A 14,874-nucleotide genomic window follows, 5' to 3' on the forward strand; every position below is an offset into this window, starting at 1 on the left:
GTGCCCCCTGCTGGAACTGCTTTGCCAGACATACTGCCTCCAGGAGGAAGTTGGAGGCTCTCACCCTCAACAGGGAATGTGAACTGTATCCACCTTTCCAGTAGAAGGGGCTCTGATAAATCATTAAGTTGACCTTAGGGGGTCAGATTGAGGCTCAGCTCTTTTCTTGGTTTGAGGTTTGTAATTCATAAAGGTGCAAGGAATTCTTAGTAGTTACTATAATAACTCCCCCTACATCAGAAACACAATAGTGGATTGTCTAGGAATAGAGTTCAGCAATTGCACACACTTAACAAGTCTTTATTCTTTCTGATTCACCCTGTGCTCCTGAGGGCAGGAAACAGGACTTTCAAGCTCCCAGGGCTATTTTAAGACTCTGAAGGACCTGAAGCACTCTTATTTTTAGAGCACCCTTTCCACATCATAACTAACACATGAAAAGGCATCCATATCCATTAATCATTTGTCTTGCGGTTAAAAAAAATTCAAAATTATTTTTTTAAATTTTGCTTCTGTAATCATTTGCCTGTCAGTAATGTATTTAAGACCACCTGTGATCTCTCAGCAATCGTGTGCTTTCTTGAGAATTCCTGCAGAGTGAGCACTAACTTAAAATGTGTTTATAAATTACATGAAATGGTTAATAATAATAATATTTAGCAATTATTGAAGTTGACATGATAGATATTGTTGACATTTAATTAAATATTTATTAATTTTTATTTTGTATCTTGAACCTTCTGTTTAAAGAGTTCTCAGAACTTCTCAAAAGCTCACAGGTCCCAGTTACCATCCTGTAACATCTTATGGAAAACATTGTGCAGCTGGATCCCTTAATCATCTTCTTAGATAGGTGGTCTTACCTTATATAACTCATAAGGCTAGGTATTAGGTTGAACCATTTGAAATTGTTGGGGTTCTTTAGATACAATGTGATCAAATAGAGGCAAATTCACATGATTTAACTCAATAGTCTTGATTATAGATACAACACACAGACCTTTTCCTTATTTCCCTTGGACATGTAGAGGTGAACTGGAGCTCTAAGATGAACAACTGAAACTGGAGCAGAGTTTTGTGCATGTGGCAGGTGCTCAGTAAGTACTGCCAAATGAGTACATGCGGATATAAACAAATGACCAAAGTAGACACAACTATGTAAACAGTGCTAAATTACATGGTAGAGATTCGTGCTAATGGAACTGGAGGAACATATTAATCATACAGAGTTGTTTGGCAATAACTTTAGTCTTTTTAACCAGCCTTCTTTTTTAAATTTAATTTTGTTTTGTTAGCAAGAGATTGGCATTGCTTTTGGGAGAAAGCAGTCTTGGTATATTTCATAACTGACTCTACTCCCCAGGGAACACAAAATGAAAACATAGGAGTTTAAGGAGGTAAAAAAGCACTGTGGACCTAAGAGAGGGGAGACTACAGGGATTGGTAGTAATTTCATGAAGTCAGTTGCTTTTTAGATGGCCACAAGGACTGTCCCAAGGGTCAGGATCTTAAATTGAAAGGTGCTGGTGTTTTTTCTTCCATACGGAGCTCAGGGAAGGCAACAGATTATTTCTTTTGGTTGGCAATCCTAGAAAAAACAAAGGATTAGCAAATCTTAATGATGAACAAGACTTCAGCTTTGGGCCCATCCATTCATCTATTTATTCGTCCCCTTATCCTGTTGCCCTATAATGTGCCAAAGACGGTGCTAGATGCTAGGAATAGAATGATGTTTAAGATATGATGCATTTCTGAACTGGAGGAGCTATTCATCTTGTGTGTGTGGGGGGAGAGTCTATGTGATTAGTGTTGGGAGAGCAGAGAGACAAAGTGCTAAGGGAGCATAGATAGAGAAGAAACTGGAGATACTGGAGAATGTTTCACAGAAGAGATAGTAACTGAGGTTTTCAACCCAGTTACAGATTAAAATAGTCAGAAGATTTTTAACAAAAAAATAAAAGAAAAGAAACATGACCAGTCTGTACCACAGAGATTCTGGTTTAACTGGCTTGGGATGGGTGTCTATTTTGTTTTTGTTTTTAAAGCTAACCAAGTAGGTCTAACGGGCAACCAGGATTGAGAGCCATTGGTCTACAAGAAGTAGAGACACACAAGGTAAATGAAGGGGAGGAAGGCTGGGTTCATAGGAGGAAAAAGTTGTGGAGAGCACAAGTAGTGTGGATAAAGAAAGACTATGTGAAATACATACCACGGTTTATGAGTATGGAGTTTAGATGTTAGGGTTCATTGGCTGGATATGAGTCTGGAAATCATGTAGACAGGAGACTGTTTAGGGAATTATATGCAAAGTTAAGGAACTGGTACTTAATCAAAGATGTTGAAGCAAGAAAGTAACATAGCCACATGTTATAGAAATTGTGGTAGACAGAATAAGGGCCCTGAAAGATATCCAGGTCCTAATCTTTGGAACCTGTATATGTTACCTTATATGGCAAAAAAGACTTTGCAGCTGCGATTAAGTTAAGGATGTTGAGGTGGGGAGATTATCCTGGATTATCTGGGTGGATCCTAAATGTAATCACAAGTGTCTTCACAAGAAGGAGGCAGAAGGAAATTTTGCACAGAAGAGGAGAAGACAATGTGATGGCATTGCTGGCTCCAAAGATGGGGGACGGGGGCCATGAGCCAAAGAAGGAAGGAATGCAGCTCTGGAAGTTGGAAAAAAAACAAGGGAAGGGATTCTCCTCTACAGCATCCTGGGGTAGTGCGGCCCTATTGGCATCACAGTTTTGGCCCAATGAAACCCATTTCAGATTTCTGGCCTCCAGAAAAGCAAGAAGATAAATTTCTGTTGTTTTAGCCACTAAGTTTGTGGTGATATGTTAAAGCAGCCATAGGATGCTAATGCAGAAACGGTTAGGGTTTAAATTTCCTGTTAGGAAGGAGGCCCAGTTTAAGTGGGTAGCTGGAACTCAAGGGTGTGCAGAGAGCTGGATGTCTGGAAAAGCTACCTTGAGGGAGAAATTCACCCATAGTGAAGTGACTCGACCAGGAAATGGTAGACCATCCTAGGTCAGATGTGAGAAGGCAACCACTATATATTAGTGCCCCAACAAAATGCTGTGTATGGGAAGGAGAGAAATTGATTTTCATTATCCAAAAATACAAAACAGGACCCTGAACCAGGAAATTTAGAACACTAGCACAAAACTGATGTAAAAAACAGGATTTCTCAAGAAGCAAACTTGAGAAAATAACCCTATGAATACCTTCTCTACCCAGGGTAGACAGGATTCCCACAGGAAAGTTCCCACTGATAACAAGGTGTCTGATATAACTTTACTAAGTACTCAAGGAAGAAAAAAATTAGTGAATTAGTAGACTTACCAGACAAGAGAATTATATCCAGAAACCAACACTGGAGCAATCTGGAAGAGATTTCCACATAAATTAGTTTCAGTCTTGAAAAATAACCAAATAGAAATTTTAGAAAAATAGGTAATTAAAAAATTCCTCAATTGATTGGTTGAAGGGTAAAATATACATGACTGGAAAAAAAAAAAAAAAGGAAAATTAGACAACAGAGCTGAATGTTCCACACAGAGAGACAAACATAGAAAAGGCAGGGCTAAAGTAACAATAGCATGAATTTTGGGAGATGCTTTCAGGAATGCAAAATACAGAATCAATAACTTTTGGAATGCAAAGCACTGTGTTGGCACTTTAGATAGATGGGGGAGGGTATATTTAAATATCAATTATCCTAAAATTTAAGTTAAATCCAAACATTTAAACTGCCACCATACTGTTGAGTTTCTAAGTGTGTTTGCTAAGAAGCACAAAGAAATTCTTATAGTGTTAAAAATTTGTTTTAAGAGTGGAAAGTGTGATTGAATTATAAACTTGAGCTTGTGAGTGTTTGTTTTAGAGAACTACATAATTATTAAAGAAATTTTGCTGTAGGAAACCATTGATTCAAAAATGTAAGCTATGGTGATGTCATCAACATGATGATGTAAGACATCTCCTGGAACAGTCTCTCCTCAGAAACAACTAACAAAAGTACAAATACCACTTGCTTCAAACTCTGGACTATGATAGAGATTAGAGAAAGACTCCATAAACACTAAATTGAAGAAAAAGGGGTAATAAAATGCCAAAAAAAGGTAAGAGATCTACCAGCTGGATCTGCCAGTCCAGACCTCTCCCCTCACACTGTCCTGCACAGATTAAGAGTCACACAGAGGCAGTAAAGCCCAGGGACTACCTGTTGTGGATTCAGACCATAGAACTACTCACAGCACTGAGCTGGAACGCCATGCATATTCAGGAATAGTGACCCAAGTCCACAGAGACCCAGAGTAGAAGACAAGGAGCTGGCAAATGCTTGCATATAAAAGGGCCCCAGGAAATAAGAGAGACTGCAGAAGAACTATTGCCAAGAGTTGGGCAGACTCACCATCTAGTCACTGCTGGATCATCTACATGAAAAAAATGGACCTTTTTAAACACTGACACCGTCTGGGTCCCTGGGGCAGAATACCCTAACAAGGAAGTAACCTGAGGCAGAAAATCCTCACACACACAAAAAAACAAAAAACAAAAGGGGAAACTGAACTACTATAAGACAGGAAGTATCCAACAACAAAAAAAATGTGATGAAAAGAGGGCACTGAGTGAGGGAGAGAAGTTAAACAAATCATAGGAACTGGGGAGAAAATTCTGCACAAAAACAAACAGAACAGATAAAGATTCCTACAGAAGGAACAGAGGAAAGGAAGCTTTCCCTTAGAGGTGAAACAACTGCAAATAAAAGGGCAATCTTAAATGCTTTACTGAATGTCCAGGGCCAGAATCAGGTACAGAAGATCTGAGAATAGCTGAACAGTAAAGCACAGGCTATTCTAAAGGTCCAGTTGGACCAAGCACCAAAGAACCTTAACACAAAGCCAATCTATAATGAGCCCTAGAAAAGAGGGAGATACTGACCTTCAGAGTTAACTCATCAGAATGATAAGATACTCAGACATCAGCAAAAAATTACAAGCCATACTAAGAAACAGGAAGGTATGGCTCAGTCAAGGGAATAAATTAAAACTTCAGAGGAGATAAAAACATTGGAGCAACTAATCAAAGAAGTTCGAACAAATCTCCAAAATCAATTCAAAGAGACGGAGGAAAACATGGATAAAAATAAGCTCAATGGTGGATATAGAAAGTAGATTAAGAATACAATGTGGGGGCGGCATAGAGAGACATAGAAGACTGTTAGTCCCCCCCGGAACAATTCATAAACGACCAAAAAAACTAGTAAATAACCTGGAATAACTGCGAGGAGACAAACGTGACTGTCCACTCATCGTCCACCAACCTGAATTGGGAGGAATGCCCGAGATCGCAGCATAGAATCTGTAAGTAAAAACTGCGGACCTGCGCTGAGAGCCAAAAGCTGAGAGCCCTTCCCTCACAGAAGCCACACGGTGCTAGAGAGCAGCACTCTCCAAACAAACTAGTGTACCTCAGCCCAGCTCCAACTGGGGTTTTAATGTTAACTGCTCAATACAGGCAGCAAATCCCCAACAAGCAGACAGAAGCTTTTGGTGACAAGTGACCTTGGGAGAGTCAGGGGACATATCTGTCTCAGGAGGGGGACCCCAGAGGATTGGGTGTTATTTCTGGCTAACAGGTGAATCTGGGAGCTTTCTGTCCCCTTCTCTGTGGAAAAAGCCTCAGCCGTTTTTCTGCCTGCAGCACTTTGCAGTAAAGAAAGCCTCAGCCTTTTTAAAATCACAGCACTTTGACCAGCAGAGTAAGAGAAAAAAAGAACTTATTGATATGTAGATGAAATCTCTGGAGGGGGCATAGCTTCCCAAGAGGAAAGGGAGGGGCCCAGCTCTACTGCCTGTCTTACAAGAATCAGACCCCAAAGCCTGGGGGAGGAGAGCCATGGGCCACATCCCCTTACACCAGCTGATGACAGGCTGACAGGTGCACCTGCTGGGCAGAAAAGCACAAGGGATGTCAATCCTCTAAGAAAAACCATCAGGGAAACTGGACACTGAATAGTTCCTCTTTCTGTGACCTGAGCCTGTTCTCGTCTGGGAAAACCTGATTGGGGAAGCCTAGGAAGTCAGATGCCTAGACAACAGAAAAGTACAGCCTACACTTAGAAAAATGAATTTATGGCCCAGTCAAAGGAACAAAATTACACTTCAACTGAGATACATGAGTTCAAACAACTAATGCTTAATCAATTCAAAAAGTTTAGAGAATATTTTGCAAAAGAGATAAAGGCTATAAAGAAAACACTGGGCATACATAAGGCAGAAATCAAAAGTTCAATAAAACAACTAGCAGAATCTATAGAAATGAAAGGCACAACACAAGAGATGAAAGACACAATGGAAACATACAACAACAGATCTCAAGAGGCAGAAGAAAACACTCAGGAACTGGAGAACAAAACACCTGAAACCCTACACACAAAGGAGCAGATGGAGAAAAGAATGAAAAAAATATAAGCAACGTCTCTGGGAACTTTAAGGATGAAACAAAGTATAAGAATGTACATATCATTGGTGTCCCAGAAGGAGAAGAGAAGGGAAAAGGGGCAGAGGCAATAATAGAGGAAATAATCAATGAAAATTTCCCGTCTCTTATGAAAGACATAAAATTATGGATCCAAGAAGCACAGTGTACTTCAAGCAGAATAGATCTGAATAGGCCTACACCAAGACACTTAATAATCAGATTATCAAATGTCAAAGACAAAGAGAGAATCCTGAAAGCAGCAAGAGAAAAGCAATCCATCACATACAAAGGAAACTTAGTAATACTATGTGCAGATCTCTCAGCAGAAACCATGGAGGCAAGAAGGAAGTGGTGTGATATATTTAGGATACTGAAAGAGAAAAACTGCCAACCAAGAATCCTATATCCAGCAAACTGTCCTTCAAATATGAGGGAGATCTCAAAATATTTTCCAACAAACACACAATGAGAGACTTTGTGAACAAGATACCCACCCTACAGGAAATACTAAAGGGAGCACACTACAGAGTGATAGGAGAAGACAGGAGTGCGTGGTTTGGAACACAATTTTGGAAGATGGTAGCACAGCAATGTAAGAACACTGAACAAAGATAACTATGAATATGATTGAGAGAGGAAGGTTGGGAGCATGTGAGACATCAGAAGAAAGGAGAAAGGTAAAGACTGGGACTGTTTAACTTAGTGAAATCTAGAGTGTTCAACAATTGTGATAAAATGAACAAATATGTTCTTTTATGAGGGAGAACAAGCAAATGTAAACCTTGCAACACATTAAAAATGGGGAGGCATTGCAGGAGGGATTCAATCAATGTAAACTAGAGACTGTAACTAACAGAATCATTGTATTATGCTTCCTTTAATGTAACAAGGTGATATACCAAGGTAAATGCAGATAAGAGGGGGTGATAGGGGAGGTGTGTTAGACACTTGACATTGGTGGTGTTGTCTGACTCTACTCTACTTTGATTTAAGGTTATTTTTCCTTTTGCTGCTTCCTAGCTGTCATTTTTTTTCCTCTTTCTTTTTTTTTTTCTTTTCCCTCTCTACCTTTTTTGACTCTCCCTCCTGCCTTGTGGAAGAAATGTAGATGCCCTTATGTAGATAGTGGTGAAGGTGGTGAACACATAAATATGTGACCACACAGAGAACCATCAATTTACTTAGGATGGAATGTATGGCATATGAACAAAACCATCTTGAAAAAAAAAATGGGTTGATGATGAAATATACTGAGTGAAATAAGCCAGAAACATAAGGGCAAATATTGCAGGGTCTCACTAATAGGAGCTAATTATAATATGTAAACTCATAGACATGAAATATAAGGTACCAAGATATAGGACAAGGCTAAAGAATGGGGAGCGGTTGCTTAGTATGAGCAGAAGGTTCAACTAGGATGAACTTAAATGTTTGGAAGTGAACAAAGGTGTCGGTAGCAAAATGTGAGAATAACTAACCATGCTGAATGGTGCATGAATGAGGTGGAAAGGGGAAGCTCAGAGTCATATATGTCACCAGAAGGAAAGTTGGAGGTCTAAAGATGGGAATGTATAAAACTGAATCCTATGGTGGGCAATGTCCATGATTAACTGTACAAATATTAGAAAACTCTTCCATGAACTAGAACAAATGTATGACAATACAACTAGAAGTTAATAATAGAGGGGCATACAGGGAAGAAATATATACCTATTGCAAACTATATACTACAGTTTGTAGTATTTCAACATTCTTTCATAAACAGTAACAAATGTACTATACCAACACTACGAGTCAACAATTGAGGGGGGTTGGTTAGGGATAGGGGAGGGTTCGAGTTTCCTTTTCTTTTTCTTTCTTTCTTTTTCTTTTTTTTTCCATCTTTCACTTTATTTCTTGTCTGGAGTAATGAAAAGTTTCTAACAATTGCACAAAAATTAAGTGTGGTGATGGATGCACAGTTGTATGAGGGTACCAGGGGCAACTGATTGTATACTTTGAATCTTTGGATAATTGTATGGTATGTGACCAATCTCAATAAAAATTAAAAAAAAAAAAAAGAATACAATGTGGGAACAAAAATAAGCACTGAAAGTTTAAGAAGAAACATAGAAATTATGGGGATGAAAGGGACATTAATGGAGACTAAAAATACACTAGAGGCACACAACAGCAGATTTCAAGAGGTGGAAGAATCAAAGAACTGGAAGACAGGACAATCCAAATTAGAAGGACACACAGAGAAAAGGACAGATAAAATTTAACAGTGTCAAAGGGATTTGCATTACCTCATAAAGCATACAAATATACACATCATGGGACTCCCAGGAGGAGAGTAGAAGAGAAAAGGGGTAGAAAGAATATTTGAGGAAATAATGGCCTAAAATTTCGCAACTCTTATGAAGGACATGAATATACATGTCCAGGAAGTACAACCTATTCCAAACAGCATAAACCCTCATAGTCCTTCTCCAGGATGCATACTAATCAGAATGTCAAATGTCAAAGATAAAGAGAGAATTCTGAAAGCAGCAAGAGAAAATTGATTCATCACATACAATGGATCCTTAGTAAGACTAAATACTGATTTTTCATCAGAAACCATGGAGGTCAGAAGGCAGTGGTATGACATATTTAATATACTAGAAGAGAAAAACTGGCAGCTAAAATATCTTTATCCAACATCCTCAATATTCTGCTCTATTCTTTAAATCCTATAAGATTTAGAATACAATTGAATAAGAAATAGTCGTATTTCCTGAAAATGGACATACAAAATACAGAGAGCAACATAAAGAGGGGAAATGAAGGGATGGGGAGCATAGGACATGTATGCTATTGAAGTGAAGTTGGCATTTTTAAAAATTATGTTGCAGAAAACAATCTCCAGGGTAGCCACAAAAAAGTATTTTAAAAATATACTGAAACAGTGTGTGGTGGGAGCCGGATCTAAGATTGTGGCATAGAGAGGAGTGGAAGATAGTTAGTCCACATGGAACAACCAATAAACAACCAGGAACAACTAGTAAATAATCTGGAATAGCTGTGGGGGGACAAACATGACCATCCACTAATCATACACCAACATGAATTGCGAGGAATGCCTGAAATTGTAGGATAAAATCTGTAAGTAAAATTTGCGGATCCAAGCCGGAAGCTCCCTCCCCCCACAGCCCGAGCAGCAAAGCCTCATGGGACTAGAGAGAAGTTCTCTCCCAGCAAGTGAATATAGCTCAGCTGAGCTCCACCTAGGGTTTTAATTAACAAGTGTGGACTGCTCACTATGATCTATGAATCCCCGACAAGCAGACAGAGGCTTTGGGTGATGATTGACCTTGGAAAGCCAGAGAGTGGACATCGACTGGACCTGAAGGGGGATTTTTGTCCCTGTTTCAGCTCAGTGGAGAAAGCCTCAGCCATTATCAGTTCCCAGCTCTCTGACCCAGACAAGGGAGGAGATAGCACAGGCAGAGTCTATTCAAATGCTAATGACCTCTCCCTAGGGGGGTTATCTTTCCTAGGAGGAAAGAGCTGGGGCCCAGCTCTACTACCCACCTTCCATTCAGAACCAGATCCCAGAGCCTGGGGGAAAATAGCCACAGGCCACACCTCCTTACACCAGTCTGGAGTTATAGGCTGACAGGCACCACCTGCTGGGCAGAAAAGCACAGTGACCTGAGGCATCACAGGGTGTACCAGTTTTCTAAGACACACCCACAGGGAAACTGGATACTGAATATTTCTTTCTTCTGGGACCTGAGCCCATTCTGGTCTGGGAAAACCTGATTGGGGTAACCATGTCTATACAACAGAAAACTACAACCTACACTAAGAAAAATGAAGTTATGGCCTGGTCAGAGGAACAAACTTACACTTCAACTGAGATACAGGAATTTAAACAACTAATAATAAGTCAATTCAAAAAGTTTAGGGCAGAACCTAAGATGGCAGCTAGGACAGACAGGGCAAAAAACACCTCTGTGAAAAATACTAGACAAAAGCAAGATAGTCACCCAGAACACCAGTTCCAGTGATGCACCAGCTGGACAAGTTCTGCTGAAACCACACGGACTGTGCACTTGGTGAAACTGGGAGTCTGCATTCTAAAATGAGTGAGTAAGTCAGCTGAATGTCCAACAGCCACGCTGTGGTGTGGGAAGGCAAGGGTTGGTGTTTGGAGGCGGACTAGTTCTTTTTTAAAAAACTCAAAAGCGGCTACAGATACAGCAGCTAGAACAGCACAGTGAAGACTGGCAGGAACAGGCTGTGAGAACGCCTCAATATCTGGCGTGGAAGATAGCCATTCATGCACCTACAGCTAACTGTACCAGAGCTGGGAAGGCAGAGCTGTGCAAAAAGGGGGAAATTAATGCACCCCATACAGCCATCCTTATAGCAGGCTGGGAACACACCTACACGGCCCAGTGGCCCCGAACTTCCCATGAGGGATGACTCACACTTGTGATGTAGCACAGCCTTCCGTCAGCAGAGGCCTTAGAAGGGCACAGCTTGGAAGAGGGACCCACTTGGAAATCCCAGGGACCATACACCAATACCAAGGACTTGCGGGGCAGCGGCAGACACAATCTGTGGTGAGACTGAAATGAAGGTTTAGACTCTTGCAACAGCCTTAAATCTCCAGGAACACCTGGGAGGTTTGATTATTAAAGCTGCCCTCCCTCCCTAACTGCTCAGACACACACCCCACATTCAGTGTGGACAGTACCAACAACACACCCAAACTTGGTGCACCAATTGGACCCCACAAGAATCAGTCCACCACACACCACAAAGGCAAAGTGGGAGAGAACTGACTTGAGGGGAATAGGTGACTCACAGATGCCATCTCTTGGTTAGTTAGAGAAAGTGTACTCCACCAAGCTATAGATCTGATAAATTAGAGATTAGGCTTTGAATAATCCTACATATCCTAAAAGAACCCTATCAAGTAAAGCAAATGCCAAAAGGCCAAAAACAGAAAATTTTAAAGCATATGAAAAAACCAGATGATATGGGTAATCCAAATCCAAACAACCAAATCAAAAGATCAGAGAAGACACAGTACTTGGAACAATTAATCAAGGAACTGAAGACAAACAACAATAGCATGGCACAGGATATAAAGGACATGAAGAAGACCCTAGAAGAGCATAAAGAAGAAACTGCAAGAGTAAATAAAAAAATAGATGATCTAAGGGAAATAAAAGAAACTGTTGACCAAATTAAAAAGATTCTGGATACTCATAGTACAAGACTAAAGGAAGCTGAACAACAAATCAGTGACCTCGAGGGCCACAGAATGGAAAATGAAAGAACAAAAGAAAGAATGGGGAAAACAATTGAGAAAATCAAAAATGGACCACAGGGATATGATAGAGAAAAGAAAACATCCAAATAAAAGACTCAGAAGGAGGAGAGAAGAGTAAAGGTCCAGAAAGAATAGTCAAAGAAATTGTTGGAGAAAACTTCCCAAACCTTCTACACAATATAAATACACAAAACATAAATGCCCAGTGAACTCCAAATAGAATAAATCCAAATAAACCCAATCCAAGACATATTCTGATCAGACTGTCAAATACTGAGGAGAAGGAGCAAGTTCTGAAAGCAGCAGGAGAAAAGCAATTCACCACATACAAAGGAAACAACATAAGACTAAGTAGTGACTACTCAGCGGCCACCATGGAGGTGAGAAGGCAGTGGCATGATATATTTAAAATTCTGAGAGAGAAAATTTCCAACCAAGAATACTTTATCCAGAAAAGTTCTCCTTCAAATTTTAAGGGGAGCTTAAATTTTTCACAGACAAACAAAGGCTGAGAGATTTTGCTAATAAAAGACCTGCCCTACATCAGATACTAAAGGGAGCCCTATTGACAGAGAAACAAAGAAAGGAGAGAGAGATATGGAGAAAGGTTCAGTACTAAAGAGACTCAATATTGGTTCATTAAAGGACAATAAGAGTGGTATATACACACGATGGAATACCACGCGGCAGTAAGAAGGAACGATCTCGTGAAACATATGACAACATGGATGAACCTTGAGGACATAATGCTAAGCGAAATAAGCCAGGCACAAAAAGAGAAATATTATATGCTACCACTAATGTGAACTTTGAAAAATGTAAAACAAATGGCTTATAATGTAGAATGTAGGGGAACTAGCAATAGAGAGCAATTAAGGAAGGGGGAACAATAATCCAAGAAGAACAGATAAGCTATTTAACGTTCTGGGGATGCCCAGGAATGACTATAGTCTGTTAATTTCTGATGGATATAGTAGGAGCAAGTTCACAGAAATGTTGCTATATTAGGTAACTTTCTTGGGGTAAAGTAGGAACATGTTGGAAGTTAAGCAGATAGGTTAGTTGTCTTTTTCTTACTCCCTTGTTATGGTCTCTTTGAAATGTTCTTTTATTGTATGTTTGATTTCTTTTTAACTTTTTTTTCATACAGTTGATTTAAAAAAGAAGGGAAAGTTAAAAAAAAAAAAAACAAGGAAAAAAAAAAGATGTAGTGCCCCCTTGAGGAGCCTGTGGAGAATGCAGGGGTATTCGCCTACCCCACCTCCATGGTTGCTAACATGACCACAGACATAGGGGACTAGTGGTTTGATGGGTTGGGCCCTCTACCACAGGTTTTACCCTTGGGAAGATGGTTGCTGCAAAGGAGAGGCTAGGCCTCCCTATGGTTGTGCCTAAGAGCCTCCTCCCGAATGCCTCTTTGTTGCTCAGATGTGGCCCTGTCTCTCTAGCTAAGCCAACTTGAAAGGTGAAATCACTGCCCTCCCCCCTATGTGGGATCAGACACCCAGGGGAGTGAATCTCCCTGGCAACGTGGAATATGACTCCCGGGGAGGAATGTAGACCTGGCATTGTGGGACGGAGAACATCTTCTTGACCAAAAGGGGGATGTGAAAGGAAATGAAATAAGCTTCAGTAGCAGAGAGAATCCAAAAGGAGCCGAGAGGTCACTCTGGTGGGCACTCTTACGCACACTTTAGACAACCCTTTTTAGGTTCTAAAGAATTGGGGTAGCTGGTGGTGGATACCTGAAACTATCAAACTACAACCCAGAACCCATGAATCTCGAAGACAGTTGTATTAAAATGTAGCTTATGAGGGGTGACAGTGGGATTGGGAAAGCCATAAGGACCACACTCCACTTCGTCTAGTTTATGGATGGATGAGTAGAAAAATAGGGGAAGGAAACAAACAGACAAAGGTACCCAGTGTTCTTTTTTACTTCAATTGCTCTTTTTCACTTCAATTGCTCTTTTTCACTCTAATTATTATTCTTGTTATTCTTGTGTGTGTGCTAATGAAGGTGTCAGGGATTGATTTGGGTGATGAATGTACAACTATGTAATGGTACTGTGAACAATCGAAAGTACGATTTGTTTTGTATGACTGCGTGGTATATGAATATATCTCAATAAAATGAAGATTAAAAAAAAAAAAAAGGACAATAAGAGAAAGAGGGAAAAAATATAAACCAAACATATAACAAACATAAACCAAACAATAGGATGGCTGATTCAAGAAATGACTTCACAGTAACAACGTTGAATGTAAATGGATTAAACTCCTCAATTAAAAGATATAGATTGGCAGAATGGATCAAAAAATATGAACCATCAATATGTTGCATACAAGAGACTCATCTTAGGCACAGGGACACAAAGAAATTGAAAGTGAAAGGATGGGAAAAAATATTTCATGCAAGCTACAGCCAAAAGAAAGCAGGAAGAGCAATATTAATCTCAGATAAAATAGACTTTAAATGCAAGGATGTTATGAGAGACAAAGAAGACCACTACATACTAATAAAAGGGGCAATTCAACAAGAAGAAATAACAATCATAAATGTTTATGTACCCAATCACGGTGCCACAAAATACATGAGACGAACACTGGCAAAACTAAAAGAAGCAATGTATATTTCCACAATAATTGTGGGAGACTTCAACACATCACTCAGTCCTATAGATAGATCAACCAGACCAAAGACCAATAAAGAAATTGAAAACCTAAACAATCGGATAAATGAATTTGATTTAACATTCATATGTATAGAACATTACATCTCAAATCACCAGGATACACATTCTTCTCTAGTGATCGAGGAACTTTCTCCAGAATAGACCATATGCTGGGACATAAAACAAGCCTCAATAAATTTAAAAAAATTGAAATGATTCAAAGCACATTCTCTGACCATATTGGAATACAATTAGAAGTCAATAACCATCAGAGACATAGAAAATTCACAAACACCTGGAGGTTAATCAACACACTCCTAAAATAAATGGTGTATAATGTAGAATGTAGGGGAACTAGCAATAGAGAGCAATTGGTGAAGGGGGAACAATAACCCAATG

The 14,874-nt window shown here is 39.7% G+C and overlaps 1 protein-coding gene across 1 annotated transcript in view; it reads right to left on the bottom strand.

Annotated features, from left to right (window-relative positions):
* Positions 1-284: 284 nt before the first annotated feature.
* The window catches only part of C9 (complement C9), a 100,679-nt gene continuing 86,089 nt past the window's right edge, over positions 285-14,874 (bottom strand). Inside the window, exons 11-12 of the mRNA XM_037799242.1 lie at positions 3,349-3,389; positions 285-1,588 (exon numbers count right to left, since the gene is read on the bottom strand). The gene's annotated coding sequence lies outside the window, so the exon portion shown is untranslated. The remainder of the gene's footprint in view (positions 1,589-3,348; positions 3,390-14,874) is intronic.

Source organism: Choloepus didactylus, chromosome 11 (assembly GCF_015220235.1).
Source record: "Choloepus didactylus isolate mChoDid1 chromosome 11, mChoDid1.pri, whole genome shotgun sequence".
NCBI classification, from domain to species: domain Eukaryota; kingdom Metazoa; phylum Chordata; class Mammalia; order Pilosa; family Megalonychidae; genus Choloepus; species Choloepus didactylus.